The sequence below is a fragment of the Lissotriton helveticus genome, chromosome 11, assembly GCF_964261635.1.
Source record: "Lissotriton helveticus chromosome 11, aLisHel1.1, whole genome shotgun sequence".
Taxonomy (NCBI): domain Eukaryota; kingdom Metazoa; phylum Chordata; class Amphibia; order Caudata; family Salamandridae; genus Lissotriton; species Lissotriton helveticus.
The window spans coordinates 981,826,349-981,845,795 of record NC_136072.1 but is presented as its reverse complement, the minus strand read 5'-3'; the positions used below and the strand labels follow the sequence as shown (position 1 = coordinate 981,845,795).

Genomic DNA, 19,447 nt, shown 5'->3' with positions numbered 1-19,447 from the left:
ATAAATATTGGGACCCTGATCCCAAGAAATTAGATCACTTCTGGAACAAGAAACCTTTCTGCCAAGGAGAAAAACCAAGGAAGCTGCAGGAGTTTGGACTGCCCCTCTGCCAGTGTGCTGTTTGCTGGGTTGGCCTGCATTGGTTGCTTCATTGCCAAGGTAAAGGAGAAGGAACTTTGTAAGGACTTTCATCTACAGAATATTCTCCAAGGGCTTGAACTGTGCTTGCGTCCTGCTGAAGTCTCAGGGACAAAAGACTTCACCTCCAGCTCCCTCCTGAATTTCCTTGCTGGGAATTCTGACTCCAGTCACTTGCATGCCGCTGGGAGCTGGAAGTGCGACGCATCGAGAAGAAGCGTTTCGCCGCCGCAGCTGAAATCGTCGCAACGCCGCAGAAGCGAGCCTTCGCCGCATCTCCCTGGAAGCGTGTGTTCATCGATGCTGCCTGCCATCGCATCACCAAAGAAGCGTGACGCCATCGAGAGAGTCGCCATCGCATCACCGGAGAAGCATGTTGCAGGTCCTGTTGCAGCTCCAAAGTACAGAGTAGTCGCAAGGCTGCCAGGGTGTCATCGCATCTTCATCTTATCGCCGCATCAAGGGCACCATCTTCTCGCATCTCAACCGGATCTTCGCATCGCATCAAGGCGCCATCTTGCGCACCGCAAAGGAACCGCAGTCCGAGAATCTACGCATCACCTCCACACCGGTAAGGCTCATGACGAGTCCCCTACTCTGCGCAAGCATTGAGGAAGGACGCAACCGTTCCCCCGGGTCATGGAACCGACGCATTCCCCCTTTTGCGAGCCTTTTGGTCACTTTACGTTACGCATCCAGTTACTTTATTGAGAACTTTGTCGCATTTACCGTCAACTTGAACTAAGAGACTTTAATCTTCTTTTAAGTAATCATAAGTGTAGTATTGTGGATTTTTGTCATTTGTGGTCTATTGTTAAGTCTATATAAAGAATACTTATTTTTATAAAACCTGTGTTGTGTCCATCTGTAGTGTTTTCACTGTATTGCTGTGTATATTCACAAATGCTTAACACACTGCCTCTGAGATAAGCCTGTCTGCTCGTGCCAAGCTACCAAGGGGGTAAGCAGGGGTTATTAAGGAGTGTAATCCCCTTATCCTGACTTAGAAGTAAGGGTCCCTATTTGGACAAAGGTGAATACCATTGCCAACTAGAGACCCCCTGATCTAACAGTTTGTCTCCTGTTCCTTGAGACTCAGGGCTATCAAAGTCTCTACACCTGCTCCTGTGCCTGGTTAACTGTAAGTGGACCCAGATATTTGTACCTGAGAAATAAACGCATCTCCAGTCTGTGTATAGCAGAACTGGTGCATTGACCCTGTTGCAGGAGTAAGTCCAGGGCATCGCTCTTGGAACCAACTCAGCGCCGTGAGAGCCTAAAGAATTGCGCATCGCTGCCGCTGCAGTGAGGGGAGATCGATTCATCACTTTGGCTGCGTGGAGAAACCTGCTGCATCGTGCTTTGGAGTCAATGCATCTCGACTCAGCGCTTTGTCTTCGGAACTGACGCATCACCATCATTGCGCGAAGAAGATCGGCGTATCACCTTGACTGCAGGCTCAACATAAACGCAGCACTTGTCTGTACCCTGCATCTTGCTGGTGTGACCAGGTTTAAGGTACCCTGTTCACCGGGCCGGTGACGCTCCTGTCTCCGGCCTGTGCTCCATTGTGGTCTGCCTGAATGGTTGACTTTGCCCCGGTCCAGCGGGACCAGATAACCGCCATTGGCTCTCATTGCTTCTAACTGCTAGAACTCTTTTTATTCTTTAAACAATCATAACTCAACTTCTACTTAATGGAATTTTGTTGTTTTAGTCTTGATTAATTTATATAATTGTCTATTTGTCTAAACTAGTGTGTAGTCTTTTGTGGAGTTTTCATTGCGTTATTGTGTGTGTGTGTGTTGCACAAATACTTTACACATTGCCTCTTCAGATAAGCCTGACTGCTCTGTACCAAGCTAACAGAGGGTGAGCCCAGGTTATCTCAGTTGTGTGTTTAGCTTACCCTGACTAGAGTGGGGGTCCCTACTTAGACAGGATGCATACCCCTGTCAAGTAGAGACCCAATTTCTAATATACACATCTATATATATGTAAATACTAGACCTCCCTCTCAAGTCATGTTCAAACTTATTTGTCAACACTGTAGTTCCTCAAGGCATTACAAGAGGTCCCTCTCAAGTCAGATGCAACTGCTTCAAATGATCTTCACAAAGCTCGAGGAGGTGTGTCTTTAACATTCAAATTTCAATAACCCACTTTCGCAATTTTAATGATTTGGGCATATTTTCTGTAGGATTGACAAATCTGCCAAAGCAAGTGAATCATAATGAGGCAAACTTAAAGTTTCAATAAATGTCTTGACTTTATTGTGTTAAGTGATACCCCATGCTATGTGTAGGAACTAGCATTCATTTTAAAGGCCACTGTTCTATGCTGTGGTAGGAAGAGGCAAAATGTCAATATCAGTAGGTGACACAATAGATAAAGATATTTGATGAAAGTTCCTTTAGTTTTACATATACGTACCCATGTTCATAAAGCTGCTGTAGTTCCTCAAATTGTCATGTTTCTAAATGATAATTACATTTAGCAAACTGGTTTATTGTGATGAGTTAACATTGCACCTTACATTAAATGTTTTCTGTGTTATGGAAACAGTTGATGATACCATACTATACGTAGGACTAGCAGTCACTGGGAAATACAAGTGTATAAAAAGTTGAATTCCCTGTATATTATTTTTAAGTGTATGTACTATCCCTCTCATATGAGAAATGTCCACTGAAGCACATATCAGGAAATCCCCAATGCAAACCTATGAGAGGGCAGCCTCACAGCAGGGAGAAACCAAGTAAGCTGTTTGTCTCTACCAGGACATGCCACACAGTTAACGCAGATGTCCTACCTTTTACCTACGCAGCACCTTGCCCGTAGGGCTAGCTAGGGCCCACCTTAGGGGTGACTTGTATGTAGTAAAAGGGGAGTTGCAGCCTTGGCAACCATGTTTACATGCCTCGTCACTGCAGCAGTAAACTGTGCATGCAGGTTCTGAAGCGACAGAGGCCTGAGACAGGTTTCAAAGGCTACTTCGGTGGGTGGCGCAAGCAGCGCTGCAAGCCCAGAAGTAGCATTTAATTTACAGGCCCTGGGTATGTAGGATAGCACTTTACAAGAGACTTACAGGTAAATTAAAGATACCAAATGGGTGTAGACCAATCTTATCAAGTTTACAAGAGAGAGCATACTCACTTTAGCAATGGTCAGCAGTGGTACAGTTCCCAGAGTGATAAAACCAACAAAAACGGGTAAAAATCAATACAGGAGAAAGGCAAAAAGTTCTGGGATAACCCTGCAAAAAAGGGCCAGGTCCAGAAATGCAGTCACTCAAAGTGAAGGCATCCAATGGTTGAAGTTGACTGCTCCATTAAACGACACTTTGTGCTGCAGTGGGAGGACGCATTACTTCAGTGACATTCTAACAGATAATGACAAGAGTGTTCATCGAGAACCTCCATATAGCCATGATTTTTAGTATGATATTTTTTGGAAAACATGAAGCTTGCAAGACACCTGAAGTCATCTTTAAGCCAAACCTAAAAATGGTTTGTGATGCAGGTCTACTTTGTCAACATTTGTTGCTGTATCTGGCTGAAATAAATGAAATTCCTCTCATATAATAAGCACCCTAGGTCTTGATATAAAATTAATTGAATCTAATCAGCCTTCTCATCAGTAACACTAGTCCTGAGCATCATTGTGAACTCTCACTCCATAACCCATGTACTGTACTGTTGCTTTTTGTTTGCATGTATGACAAACTGTCAATCTGTGGAAAATAAACTGCATATGCGGGCTACGGTTTCACAATATAGGCACCTCTATATGCACTCCTTTATGTTTTCTTGCACCTAAGTTAAGCGAGGATGTGGAATCATGTTCTTGCCAGCAAAACATATGTAATATTTGGTTGAGAAACTGATTTCCAAATGATATATTTTAAACATAAGTTGGTAACTTAATACGCTTAAAATATATTTATGAAGAAGGGGAGGATATGTGGTCCACACAGCCAGAGCAGGTGGCAGATCCTTCTCCTAACTGGTGGCCAAGGCCTGGAACAAACTCCCCCTACGCATTGGAAGGAGCCCGACACTGCTCCAGTTCAGAAGGGACCTCAAATCCTGGCTCTTCCAATGATATACGGAGCTGCTCACACCCTTCCCACTCCCAGAGCCTTGAGACCCTCACAGGTGAGTAGTGCGCTTTAAAACCCATGATTGATTGATTGATCGATTGATGTGGTCCAGTGCCTAACCGCTTGGCTAGGAACCTGGAGACCTGGGATGTAATCACAGCTTCAGCATTTGACCAAAAAGTCTTGTGATTCTGGGCAAATCACTTTGTATTTGTGTTTCTCACAGTGTTAGTACGGATAATGTGAAAGCCATCTGTTCCCTTGATCTCCTGGCTTGCAGTGCCATGTGGGAGATGCTTGTATTACCATGGAACATGTTTCTCCATCGAGTGGCTTGTGAGCTACTTGTAGCTCTCCTGCTAATTGTAAATATCTCTCCTATGTGAATCCAGCCTACTAAATTAGAAGAAGTAACTTGGTTGAATTAATATTTGAATATCGAAATTGAAAACACCTTTGTTTAAAATGGAAATATGTTTAATTTCAGAGCTCATAAGCTGATGCTAGGAAAAAATGGTTGTATTTCCAAAACATATTTAAAGCACATATTTGATAAAAAATTGCACGGAACGTGGGAGGTATGTAATTACCTTGGTGACAGGTTTATTGCAGCTATGGCTATTATGTAGCATCGGTGTACATTTCAGAGGTTTTTTGCGTTATTGGGGAGCATTACCTGGTGTACTGAGGTGATAACTGTTGGTAATCGTCTATGCCATCTTGCCTAATTTGGCAATGATTGCAACTCTAGTAACATTAATAGCTCGGGATGATTTTCATTGAACATAAGAAGCTCATAGTATAGAAAAGGTAGGAGACCCTTGCTGATGTGTGAAGTAGGTGCACACTCCTTCAAATACTTTAAAACATCACGAGTTCTCCTTTAGTACCTGCTAACCTGGTCAATGTCTCATTTGGCTGTGGTGCTTGCTGTCCTCACGTTAGTTTTCCACTCGCATAAAATAGTCTAGAAAGAAGTGGTGCTTTTATCGCGCCAATTGCCTTTTCTCCTTTAAGCACTTCTGTTAAAATGTGACAGTCAATCAATTAAGTTCTACAAGATAGGTGGAAGGGTGAAATGCTGCGTCAACCAAGGTATGATTCGATTCTGCAGCTCCCAGATCATGCAGAGAAAGCTGAAGGTCTGGTCAGATCATAGAGGTGAGCACAGAGGCCACAGTCGATGGCGCCACGAAGAACCACCCGGGTGATGAAGGCGCTAGCAGAAGGCCAAGCAGGGCCGGACTGGGAACTGAAAGCAGCCCTGGCAAATTTTGTCAGACCAGCCCCCATCTGGCACGTAGCTATCCAGCCCCCGTCCGGCGCGTAGCGAGCGAGCGCAGCGAGCGAGCCCGACTATTACTAGGGGTTTTTTTGGAAAACGACAGACCAAAATGGTGAATTTTACAGCACATTTTCATCACATATTCAAATTGGGTGGTAAATTACAAGGGGAATAGTTGACAGGCACTCCAGAAAAGTAGGGAGTTTCCCTTTGCTCTTGAAGCCAGGGAAAGTGCGATCATACTAATAATAGGCTAGTATAAATTGAGACCGAAGTAGCTGTGGGATTGTGCCTTATCAAATGTTTTTGACAAGGGTATTGGGGAAAGTGGTGGCGAAATTCGGAAAGGCCACAGTGAACAGAGCCTGTATTCTAAATATCTACCAATTTGAACATTCAGGAGGAGAATCAGCAGACAACCTGGGCACAGTCACCTCTCCTAATAAACTATGGGTGGCAGGTAAAGCCACCATGAGAGGTGTTGTGTAAGGGTACATCTGGCACCAAGAGAGCGACAGATTATACCACATTACCACCCACAAAATTCAAATATTACAGCTGAAACCTCAGTGTCAAGAGGGCGAAACAGAAAACCTTCACTGCTGGCTAGACCTTGCAAGAATCTCCCTGCGCCAAATCTCTAATGACTAGGCCCAGCCGTGTTAGAGATCCTCAACAAATAAGGTATATGAAAACAGGGACAAGACTGGCAAACTATTATGCAGACTGGTCACAAGGCATCTGACCTTCAGATTTATCCCTTCGATCTGAGACTTTGCGGGCGACACCACTAGTCACTCCACCGAAATAGTAGCAGTCCTTTTCAACTACTACTGTAACCTTTTTGCATACCACCCAAGGCTATCCTGTGAACACCACCAACCCTTGCTCTCAATGATCCCACTCCCTGTACTCTCCATAGCATCTAGATTTGACCTAGATGCACCCCTCGCTGTTGAAGACATAGAGCACACAGTCCTCTGGATGAACACAGTAAGACACCTGACCCAGTGGCTTCCTAATTGAGAATTACCATCGATTCCGTGATATCCTCTCCCTTCATTGACTTGCCCTTTATTAAGAAGCGTTCGTGACTGGAGCCTTACTGGTGGACCTGGATTTGGCCACAATTGCCGTCATCCCTAAGTCGCCACCATTGCGCGGCATGTCGCTCCATTTCCGTAATAAACACTGAGCTCAAAATCTTTGCAAAAAGGCTTAAATACATTCTGCCCGATCTTGTCCACCCGGATCAATGCAGCTTTATGCCTGGCCCTAGAATCTGCTACTGTCTTCAGCGGTGCATATAGCGCTGGCCGGACTACAGAAATGTCAAGACCTGTGTGCCCTTCTTCTAGTTGACTTTGAGAAGGAGTTTCATTGAATAGACTGCAGCTTTTTGGGTGGGGTTCTCGAACGTATGGGCTTAGGCCCATGTTTTTGTAGGTATGCTAAACTACTCTATTTACCAACACTTGAACGGGTGCAAATAAATGGTGTGTTGTTGGCCTCTTTTCCTATTCGTTGTAGTACCTGACAAGGATGCCCGCTCTCCCCACTCCTTTTGGTGCAAGCCATCATCCCTGACCAGACTGGTAGGCTGTGATGTTCAAAATCACGACTGCCAATGGAAGGGTGGGGATGAGGACAGAATTGTGCTATACAGAGATGGCGTCCAGACCCCACTGCCTTTCCCTCTTATAACTCTACAAGGCCTCTCGCCTCAAAGTGAACAAAAGTAAATCCCTGCTGGTCCCGACTCAGGGGAACAGCAAGATCTTGAATGGCATTCCTCGATTTCTATTAGGTGCATTATCTTCCAATACCTGGGCCTCGCTACATCTTGGGGACCAGACCTTATATGGAGCCTCAACCTTATTCCCCTCCGGGCAAAAACGAAAAGAATTCTCCAGCGAAGGGCACTCCAGCTGCTAAACATACTTGGCTGAGTAGTCCTTATTAAAATGATGATACTCCGGAGATTCCTATATGTACTCCAAATCTTCCCACTGATGATACCCAGCACATGGATTAAAAAAACCTAAAGTTTGGGATCCACTCCTTTCTCTGTGCAGGCCAACAGCCTCGCATTGGTATGGATAAATGTCGCCTCTCAGTGCACAATGGGGGTGATGGGTATGGCCGACATACAACTCTTTATCAACAATTTAGAGAGAACCCCATTTTATAAAGGCACAAGGGATAGGATTCAGCTAAACCAATACAAAAGTTTTTCCCCAGGACTTGTTAAAATCCAGATTTTTGCTATGTGGATGCTTATCAACATAAGAAGAACAGAACTTCAAAGTAAAAAAATAACCAATAATTCTCCCAAAATACACATAAAATACTAGTGACATTTGTTAATATAGTTCATCATGCATTGGACCAAATACATTATCAAAAATATGTGGTCCAAAAATAACTTAGAAAACAACTGTATACAATACAAACACAAAAAAAGTTATTGTGTAGACGCAGTGTTTCAGTGGAACCTTGAGCTTTATCCCACATTCTTCAGGATAAATAAATGAATTAAAACTAGGAGAAAACATAAAATATATTTCGTCATAGAAACAGTTGTGAAACGTATCTATACTCATACGGTTGGACATACAATGGTGTTCTTACTAAAATTCTTTTATACAAATTAGTGTGGTCCTGTCCAGTCACCACTAGAAGCCCCATTCCCATATAAGACAGCCATCCCCACCCGGTGTGTTCAAATACCAGCTCACACCATTCTAGCCCCATATCTATCGAGTATTACCACAGGGTTGCAACATGGCTGTGATTTTTTACCTGCCTGACCAGTACTTGAATACCCTGGTTGGCACACAAATAAAGGAAACTCACGTAAAGCTCCTCTCAATGCATACTTAAAACTCAAACACTCTGATGAGCGTTAATGGAGTTTTAGAATGGACTGGGATCGTTAAGGCTAATTCCAACGTGTGTTAATGGGGCTAGAATGGACCATATATAGTCAGGCTAGTGCTTCTCATTGCAGAAAGGTTGGTAATGTCTGTATTTAGCACTTTATATGGGCTTTGTTATTTCATTCTACTGGCGAGAAAGGGTCACTCAAATTGTCGGTTGTAGAATGCCTCTCATAGGTACACTGAAACCACGGAAATGTCACACATAAGCAACCTGAAAACTTGGCAGCTATGTGTCCATGTCCAGTATTTGTAAAGCGCGAACCATTACTCGAAGGTGTCAAGGCTCTGGGGGCCGTTGGGAAGATTAAGCGACTGCTATTGCCCAGAGTCACATGGTGCGGGGCAGATCCCTACCGGAGCCGGGGATCGAACCGTGATCCCTAGCGTCCAGTCGCCGTGGCGGGTGCACCACACCTCCTGTAAATGTTAATGCCCACCTTTAATTTGCGACAGACAATAAATAGACACCTACAACAATTATTATTCTGTGAATAAATCTGTTTACTGTGCAAATGTTTTTTTAAATAATACCTGTATTTTTGTGATAATATCTGTTATTTTTAATATTGTATATTTACTTGGGTACTAGTACTGTACAAACATTGTTTTATTGATTGTTAATAAATTGCTTGATTTTATACATACATGGTATATGATTAGTGTTATTTTTGGACCTCAGATTTTAATGAGTTATGTACAGCTATTTGAGATATACGGCAGACACACTATTGGGCTGACCACACATGAGTGAATGTTTTGGGACCCGTCCTAATTCTTTCAGTACTCTCTCCTTGTCCCCTACCCATAAAGAGGCCTCCCTCTTTTTTGATATAATAAATAGTCAAGTACATCATCACACAACTCTAACAAGTACCACACATCAGGAATTAGACAAATTGCATTTTGATGTTGGTGTCGACATCACTGCATGAAAATGTATTGCCACGCATAGAGAGCACTCTGACATGCTTTGGGGCTAATGTGTCGCTCAGAAAAACAAAACTGGAGCACAGCGCTAAATCTATTCACACCGACTCGTTGTTATGGTGACGTGGATCGGCACAGTAGGATACATTATTTTACATTCCCCACAAAAACAAACTGTGCTCCCTCCGCGGCCCCAGCCAGTGCCCCCTCTGACACGCACGTCTAGCTGCTTCCCATCTAGCACGGTCAGGCGGCTAAGTTGTGAGTTATGGAAGTTGGGGTCTTTTGCTGGCGTGGGCGGCATCTTGGCGAAAGGAACACAGGAGCAGATTTCCACCCCAAGAAACCTCTGACATGCATGGGGAGCCTGTAAACACTGGAAGCGGGTTGGCTGGCAGCAGAGGTGCTAAAATATTTAAATAATTTCTTTCAACAAGTCACATCACAATTTGAAATTGCGATGTGACTATCTCACGTAGGAATTATTCAAATAATTAGTTTCCCTGCTGCCGGCTGAGGAGCTCTGGTCGAGGAGCTGCCTGTGACTCATATCTGTCCAAATTATATTCAGACACTTGGGTCATCCTTAAACTGCCATTTGCTGCTGCAGTCCGTGGTCCCCCTCCCCAGCCTAACCGAAGAGCTTCAGTCCCAACACTTCCCAGCTCATGAAAAAGCAAGCTGGTGGAGTACTCGTTCTCTTCCAGCCCTTATGCACTGGCAGCAATCAGGTAATTCATACACTGCTTTTCCACCCTATAGTGACTCTGCCATTATGAAAGTCTTTTAACGTCCAACCGTACATTTACCTTGCTGGTTTTCGGGCCTTTGGTCTTGGAGCGTTAGGTTTTATACCGCGTTTGCCGTCTTGAAGCCTGCTGTTGGTGGGGTCACGGGACGGGGTGGCACTGGCACTATGGCAGACACGGGGGGTGGTGCGGCGGCGCTACCCAGCCACTGCCAGTAGCCATTGCATAGCTGCCAAGGTTTCAGATTGCTGTGTGTGACATTTTCATAAAATCAGTGTAATTATGAGTGACATTTCAGCCATTATGAGTGACACTTTTACACTAGCAAAATCCAGCAGTAAAGACGAGGGACACATATACATATCAGAATGACACCCATTTAAGCAACAAGAAACTCTAAGAAAATCTTAAACCTGCTGCTAATCACCAGAAATCTAAGGCAATTAACCTAGTGCCTTGCAAACGGGTCGTAGTTTGGGGAATATGCAATGTAACATTCAAATGCTTTCCACAGTGGTAGACTTAATTTAATAATACCTTGTGTCTGCTGCTGTACAGTGGCCAAGTTAGTCTGTCCCCAGTCACAACGCTGGTTTTGAGGAGATCTCTATGCAGAACTGGTTATAGTGGCACTGTTCGGGTAATGTGAGAGGCAGGCAGGCCTGCCCTAAACACCTGCTCAGCCTCTCCTGGACTCAGGAAGTCCTAGTGAAGGAGAGTTCACACCGACCTTTGCAAACACGGCTACGTCGCCAATTAAGCCGTCATGATTTACAAACCAGGAGGAAGACAGCATTCCGTTTTTCAGCAAAGCACACTCACAGACACAATTTCCATTGCTGCACAGAGTGTCGTTAAGCCTTTCTCTAACGACTTCGGAATACAAGGTTTCCATAACGCACGCCTGCTGCCTGATGAGATTGCGCGCTGCTCTGGCATCATCACCGTCTATTACAAACATACTTCCACATTAGTTGTGCCACACTTTTATCTTACTATAATTTAGCATACATGCACGTGCTAAATACTTGACTGTATAATGTGTCACCGACTAAATCACTTACTTAATGTTCAGAGACTGCAGCGGTCTGTGACTGCACTGCTGCCCATGGATGGTGCACTCTCTGCAGCCTAGCTGTAGGAATAAAATTATGCAGGGGGCGGAAATGGAATTCTGCGCGCTGCGCACAGGCACCTCCTCCTCGCTCTGTTTGTTTAAATTAGGTTAGGTTGCACATTGAGTACAGTGCACACACGCACCGGTCAATCAGGCTTGCTGGCGGCGCCGGCGGCGCTACTATTCGGGGGCCGGGGCAGGCAGGCCTGCATCGGAACTGTCTGTAACTAACTTGGAAGTCTGACTGAAAGAGAGTCTTGTGGCTTCTTCTAGTTCTAAGTGAGTGACGTGACGCTGCTGGGGGCCGATTTTCAGTCCGACCGTCACAGGCTGTGACGGGCGGACTGAAAATCGGCCCCCAGCCACAAAACCGGCCCCCCCTTTTTGAAAACCGGCCCCCACCCCCTCCAGCCGACCGGGGGATTGCCCGGTGCCCGTCATTGCCAGTCCGGGCCTGAGGCCAAGCTGGTACCAGCAGGCCCGGACTGGCAATGACGGGCACCGGGCAATCCCGGAACAGTGCCACTATAACCAGTTCTGCATAGAGATCTCCTCAAAACCAGCGTTGTGACTGGGGACAGACTAACTTGGCCACTGTACAGCAGCAGACACAAGGTATTATTAAATTAAGTCTACCACTGTGGAAAGCATTTGAATGTTACATTGCATATTCCCCAAACTACGACCCGTTTGCAAGGCACTAGGTTAATTGCCTTAGATTTCTGGTGATTAGCAGCAGGTTTAAGATTTTCTTAGAGTTTCTTGTTGCTTAAATGGGTGTCATTCTGATATGTATATGTGTCCCTCGTCTTTACTGCTGGATTTTGCTAGTGTAAAAGTGTCACTCATAATGGCTGAAATGTCACTCATAATTACACTGATTTTATGAAAATGTCACACACAGCAATCTGAAACCTTGGCAGCTATGCAATGGCTACTGGCAGTGGCTGGGTAGCGCCGCCGCACCACCCCCCGTGTCTGCCATAGTGCCAGTGCCACCCCGTCCCGTGACCCCACCAACAGCAGGCTTCAAGACGGCAAACGCGGTATAAAACCTAACGCTCCAAGACCAAAGGCCCGAAAACCAGCAAGGTAAATGTACGGTTGGACGTTAAAAGACTTTCATAATGGCAGAGTCACTATAGGGTGGAAAAGCAGTGTATGAATTACCTGATTGCTGCCAGTGCATAAGGGCTGGAAGAGAACGAGTACTCCACCAGCTTGCTTTTTCATGAGCTGGGAAGTGTTGGGACTGAAGCTCTTCGGTTAGGCTGGGGAGGGGGACCACGGACTGCAGCAGCAAATGGCAGTTTAAGGATGACCCAAGTGTCTGAATATAATTTGGACAGATATGAGTCACAGGCAGCTCCTCGACCAGAGCTCCTCAGCCGGCAGCAGGGAAACTAATTATTTGAATAATTCCTACGTGAGATAGTCACATCGCAATTTCAAATTGTGATGTGACTTGTTGAAAGAAATTATTTAAATATTTTAGCACCTCTGCTGCCAGCCAACCCGCTTCCAGTGTTTACAGGCTCCCCATGCATGTCAGAGGTTTCTTGGGGTGGAAATCTGCTCCTGTGTTCCTTTCGCCAAGATGCCGCCCATGCCAGCAAAAGACCCCAACTTCCATAACTCACAACTTAGCCGCCTGACCGTGCTAGATGGGAAGCAGCTAGACGTGCGTGTCAGAGGGGGCACTGGCTGGGGCCGCGGAGGGAGCACAGTTTGTTTTTGTGGGGAATGTAAAATAATGTATCCTACTGTGCCGATCCACGTCACCATAACAACGAGTCGGTGTGAATAGATTTAGCGCTGTGCTCCAGTTTTGTTTTTCTGAGCGACACATTAGCCCCAAAGCATGTCAGAGTGCTCTCTATGCGTGGCAATACATTTTCATGCAGTGATGTCGACACCAACATCAAAATGCAATTTGTCTAATTCCTGATGTGTGGTACTTGTTAGAGTTGTGTGATGATGTACTTGACTATTTATTATATCAAAAAAGAGGGAGGCCTCTTTATGGGTAGGGGACAAGGAGAGAGTACTGAAAGAATTAGGACGGGTCCCAAAACATTCACTCATGTGTGGTCAGCCCAATAGTGTGTCTGCCGTATATCTCAAATAGCTGTACATAACTCATTAAAATCTGAGGTCCAAAAATAACACTAATCATATACCATGTATGTATAAAATCAAGCAATTTATTAACAATCAATAAAACAATGTTTGTACAGTACTAGTACCCAAGTAAATATACAATATTAAAAATAACAGATATTATCACAAAAATACAGGTATTATTTAAAAAAACATTTGCACAGTAAACAGATTTATTCACAGAATAATAATTGTTGTAGGTGTCTATTTATTGTCTGTCGCAAATTAAAGGTGGGCATTAACATTTACAGGAGGTGTGGTGCACCCGCCACGGCGACTGGACGCTAGGGATCACGGTTCGATCCCCGGCTCCGGTAGGGATCTGCCCCGCACCATGTGACTCTGGGCAATAGCAGTCGCTTAATCTTCCCAACGGCCCCCAGCGCCTTGACACCTTCGAGTAATGGTTCGCGCTTTACAAATACTGGACATGGACACATAGCTGCCAAGTTTTCAGGTTGCTTATGTGTGACATTTCCGTGGTTTCAGTGTACCTATGAGAGGCATTCTACAACCGACAATTTGAGTGACCCTTTCTCGCCAGTAGAATGAAATAACAAAGCCCATATAAAGTGCTAAATACAGACATTACCAACCTTTCTGCAATGAGAAGCACTAGCCTGACTATATATGGTCCATTCTAGCCCCATTAACACACGTTGGAATTAGCCTTAACGATCCCAGTCCATTCTAAAACTCCATTAACGCTCATCAGAGTGTTTGAGTTTTAAGTATGCATTGAGAGGAGCTTTACGTGAGTTTCCTTTATTTGTGTGCCAACCAGGGTATTCAAGTACTGGTCAGGCAGGTAAAAAATCACAGCCATGTTGCAACCCTGTGGTAATACTCGATAGATATGGGGCTAGAATGGTGTGAGCTGGTATTTGAACACACCGGGTGGGGATGGCTGTCTTATATGGGAATGGGGCTTCTAGTGGTGACTGGACAGGACCACACTAATTTGTATAAAAGAATTTTAGTAAGAACAACATTGTATGTCCAACCGTATGAGTATAGATACGTTTCACAACTGTTTCTATGACGAAATATATTTTATGTTTTCTCCTAGTTTTAATTCATTTATTTATCCTGAAGAATGTGGGATAAAGCTCAAGGTTCCACTGAAACACTGCGTCTACACAATAACTTTTTTTGTGTTTGTATTGTATACAGTTGTTTTCTAAGTTATTTTTGGACCACATATTTTTGATAATGTATTTGGTCCAATGCATGATGAACTATATTAACAAATGTCACTAGTATTTTATGTGTATTTTGGGAGAATTATTGGTTATTTTTTTACTTTGAAGTTCTGTTCTTCTTATGTTGATAAGCATCCACATAGCAAAAATCTGGATTTTAACAAGTCCTGGGGAAAAACTTTTGTATTGGTTTAGCTGAATCCTATCCCTTGTGCCTTTATAAAATGGGGTTCTCTCTAAATTGTTGATAAAGAGTTGTATGTCGGCCATACCCATCACCCCCATTGTGCACTGAGAGGCGACATTTATCCATACCAATGCGAGGCTGTTGGCCTGCACAGAGAAAGGAGTGGATCCCAAACTTTAGGTTTTTTTAATCCATGTGCTGGGTATCATCAGTGGGAAGATTTGGAGTACATATAGGAATCTCCGGAGTATCATCATTTTAATAAGGACTACTCAGCCAAGTATGTTTAGCAGCTGGAGTGCCCTTCGCTGGAGAATTCTTTTCGTTTTTGCCCGGAGGGGAATAAGGTTGAGGCTCCATATAAGGTCTGGTCCCCAAGATGTAGCGAGGCCCAGGTATTGGAAGATAATGCACCTAATAGAAATCGAGGAATGCCATTCAAGATCTTGCTGTTCCCCTGAGTCGGGACCAGCAGGGATTTACTTTTGTTCACTTTGAGGCGAGAGGCCTTGTAGAGTTATAAGAGGGAAAGGCAGTGGGGTCTGGACGCCATCTCTGTATAGCACAATTCTGTCCTCATCCCCACCCTTCCATTGGCAGTCGTGATTTTGAACATCACAGCCTACCAGTCTGGTCAGGGATGATGGCTTGCACCAAAAGGAGTGGGGAGAGCGGGCATCCTTGTCAGGTACTACAACGAATAGGAAAAGAGGCCAACAACACACCATTTATTTGCACCCGTTCAAGTGTTGGTAAATAGAGTAGTTTAGCATACCTACAAAAACATGGGCCTAAGCCCATACGTTCGAGAACCCCACCCAAAAAGCTGCAGTCTATTCAATGAAACTCCTTCTCAAAGTCAACTAGAAGAAGGGCACACAGGTCTTGACATTTCTGTAGTCCGGCCAGCGCTATATGCACCGCTGAAGACAGTAGCAGATTCTAGGGCCAGGCATAAAGCTGCATTGATCCGGGTGGACAAGATCGGGCAGAATGTATTTAAGCCTTTTTGCAAAGATTTTGAGCTCAGTGTTTATTACGGAAATGGAGCGACATGCCGCGCAATGGTGGCGACTTAGGGATGACGGCAATTGTGGCCAAATCCAGGTCCACCAGTAAGGCTCCAGTCACGAACGCTTCTTAATAAAGGGCAAGTCAATGAAGGGAGAGGATATCACGGAATCGATGGTAATTCTCAATTAGGAAGCCACTGGGTCAGGTGTCTTACTGTGTTCATCCAGAGGACTGTGTGCTCTATGTCTTCAACAGCGAGGGGTGCATCTAGGTCAAATCTAGATGCTATGGAGAGTACAGGGAGTGGGATCATTGAGAGCAAGGGTTGGTGGTGTTCACAGGATAGCCTTGGGTGGTATGCAAAAAGGTTACAGTAGTAGTTGAAAAGGACTGCTACTATTTCGGTGGAGTGACTAGTGGTGTCGCCCGCAAAGTCTCAGATCGAAGGGATAAATCTGAAGGTCAGATGCCTTGTGACCAGTCTGCATAATAGTTTGCCAGTCTTGTCCCTGTTTTCATATACCTTATTTGTTGAGGATCTCTAACACGGCTGGGCCTAGTCATTAGAGATTTGGCGCAGGGAGATTCTTGCAAGGTCTAGCCAGCAGTGAAGGTTTTCTGTTTCGCCCTCTTGACACTGAGGTTTCAGCTGTAATATTTGAATTTTGTGGGTGGTAATGTGGTATAATCTGTCCCTCTCTTGGTGCCAGATGTACCCTTACACAACACCTCTCATGGTGGCTTTACCTGCCACCTATAGTTTATTAGGAGAGGTGACTGTGCCCAGGTTGTCTGCTGATTCTCCTCCTGAATGTTCAAATTGGTAGATATTTAGAATACAGGCTCTGTTCACTGTGGCCTTTCCGAATTTCGCCACCACTTTCCCCAATACCCTTGTCAAAAACATTTGATAAGGCACAATCCCACAGCTACTTCGGTCTCAATTTATACTAGCCTATTATTAGTATGATCGCACTTTCCCTGGCTTCAAGAGCAAAGGGAAACTCCCTACTTTTCTGGAGTGCCTGTCAACTATTCCCCTTGTAATTTGACCACCCAATTTGAATAGGTGATGAAAATGTGCTGTAAAATTCACCATTTTGGTCTGTCGTTTTCCAAAAAAACCCCTAGTAATAGTCGGGCTCGCTCGCTGCGCTCGCTCGCTACGCGCCGGACGGGGGCTGGATAGCTACGTGCCAGATGGGGGCTGGTCTGACAAAATTTGCCAGGGCTGCTTTCAGTTCCCAGTCCGGCCCTGGGTACCAGCAGTGGTATCCTTGGACTATTCTACCCTTCTCACGATGTGTGTGAATTAGATGAGCCCCAGAACTCTGGATCCACAATATGTTGCCAGTAGCCTGTCTAGAACAGACAAAAAAGGCGGCCAAATGCACGGTGGAAGTGAGCATTCTCCCCGTCTGCTGCTGTCTTTGGGCCGGAGTTAAATCTAATGCATCGCAAAATGCTGATATTAGGGTTTGACAGTAAATCTGGCAAGGGACAATGGCTGGCAGCATTGTGAACCTGCTGATCTAAAGTCAAAAGCTAATCTGCATTGAATCGGCTGGCAGATTGGAAGGCCCGTCGGAGAAGGCTGCCATAGTGTGTGCCCAGTCTGAGCTATTGATGTGAACTCTGATGGACGCGATTCAATAGACAGAGCTGCTGCCTCAGCACCCGAATAATCTGCTGCCCTTTTCAGAGCCCTCTCATAAATACCGACGGCCTGTGTTGTGGCCACTGGCCCTCCTGAAACACTCATTGGGTGAGGTAGTGTGGCGTCTCGCGGCTGTGCTGGGCCAGGGGGGTTTGGGCTTGTTTTTTTTCATCAGTTTTGTCGTCGTGGTGGTGGGTGTGGCAGGGGATGGAAGCCTTAGTGCTTTTTATTTGTAACGATGCTCGTGGTGATCTGCCTTCACAAGGCATGCAGCTCATGTGTATTTTCAGCACAGGTCCTGTAAGGTGCGGTTTCACTGCAGTCTTTTTATATTGTTGTGTTTTTGCTTTCCCTGTGAATATACTGTTCCCAGCAACCCACTTTATGCGTAGTCCACAGGCAAAGGGCTTTGGGTTTAATTCCAAAATATCCTTATAATGTTTTAGTTGATGTGTTTTCTAAGTTAATTTGAACTTGGTGTTAACTTTGTGATGCATCAAGATTTGAAATGTTGTGTTCAAGGTTGACTTTACAATGTTGTTTAAAGCAAGCCGAGCTTGTAGGAAAGTACATATAGCAAGGTGCACATAAACAATATCTGAAAACATGTATTGATTTGTGGCTGTCAATTTAGAAACCCAAGCAGCACATTCCCTCTCAAAGGAAGGTAAACTACAGATTAAAGGAGTGGCAAGAAAGGTGTTAGGTTATTAAATGTATTTTATTGTATATTATATTATGGATCTTGTAATGCAGTACTGCAATCTGTATCATGTATGGGATATAAGACTTATGTAATTGACATACTGAGGCTTCGAGATGACTACCTCAGTATTGTGGGCACATATAGAATTTTACCTAAAGTTGGCTCTTAGAAGCCACCGATAGGAGGTTAAGAAGTTAGCAGTTATCCAGTGTGGCAGATGGAGAACTGCAGCGCTGTTTCTAGTATTCACGAGAGGAGACCCTGTGAATGAAACACAAACAGACCATGAGCAGAAGGAGATCAGGGCGCAGGCTGTTCTATGACATCACATACGCTAGACACACAGATCTGTCTTCATAGCTTTTGGTTCTCTGAGGCAAGTGTTCAGCTCCACTGTTGACAGTGTCAGCTCATTAGAAATGTACAGAAGATTCGGTAGTTGAAGTTACTTTTGTAATCAACTAATCGATTGCCAATCTCTGCTTATGTGTAAGAGTACTCCAGATTCCTACACTGGCGCTACTTTTGTAATCAACTAATCGATTGCCAATCTCTGCTTATGTGGAAGAGTACTCCAGGTTCCTACACTGGCGCTACTTTTGTAATCAACTAATCGATTGCCAATCTCTGCTTATGTGGAAGAGTACTCCAGATTCCTACACTGGCGCTACTTTTGTAATCAACTAATCGATTGCCAATCTCTGCTTATGTGGAAGAGTACTCCAGATTCCTACACTGGCGCTACTTTTGTAATCAACTAATCGATTGCCAATCTCTGCTTATGTGGAAGAGTACTCCAGGTTCCTAGATTGGCGCTACTTTTGTAATCAGCTAATCTAATGACAATGTTAACTCATGGAAGGTGCATTGCAGAGTTTGTCATTGAAGTTAGTTTTGTAATCAACACATCAATTGGCAATGTCAGCTCATGGAAGAGGTGCTGACGATTCTGTAGTTGCAGTTACATTTGTAATCAGCTAATCGATTGGCAATAATATTTCAGGGAATAGCTAACAGATTTTGAGGCTGGAGTGATTTTTGTAAACAAATCTTCGAAAGACCGTTTCAGCTCATGGAAGACCTTACAGTTACTGTTGTTCGGGAGGCTTCGACCTTGGAATATAATTGTTCCAGCCCCTGTCGGTTTTGCTTTGTTGCAGCCCCTGTTGGTTTTGCTTTGTTAATTTTATGCAATGGTTCGTGTTGTAGAAAACTTGAAATCTTTTATTTCCAAATCCCGCTGATCACAAGAGGATATTTG

General features: G+C 44.5%; 1 protein-coding gene across 2 annotated transcripts in view; it reads left to right on the top strand.

The window, feature by feature from the left end:
- The first annotated feature begins 11,814 nt into the window (after nucleotides 1-11,814).
- Nucleotides 11,815-19,447, top strand: part of CRYBB3 (crystallin beta B3) — a 122,030-nt gene continuing 114,397 nt past the window's right edge. The window contains exon 1 of one of the 2 annotated variants that reach the window (XM_078666078.1): nucleotides 11,815-11,875. The gene's annotated coding sequence lies outside the window, so the exon portion shown is untranslated. Of the gene's footprint in view, nucleotides 11,876-17,567; nucleotides 17,589-19,447 lie in introns of those variants that run through there. The other variant, XM_078666077.1, reaches the window with a different exon arrangement.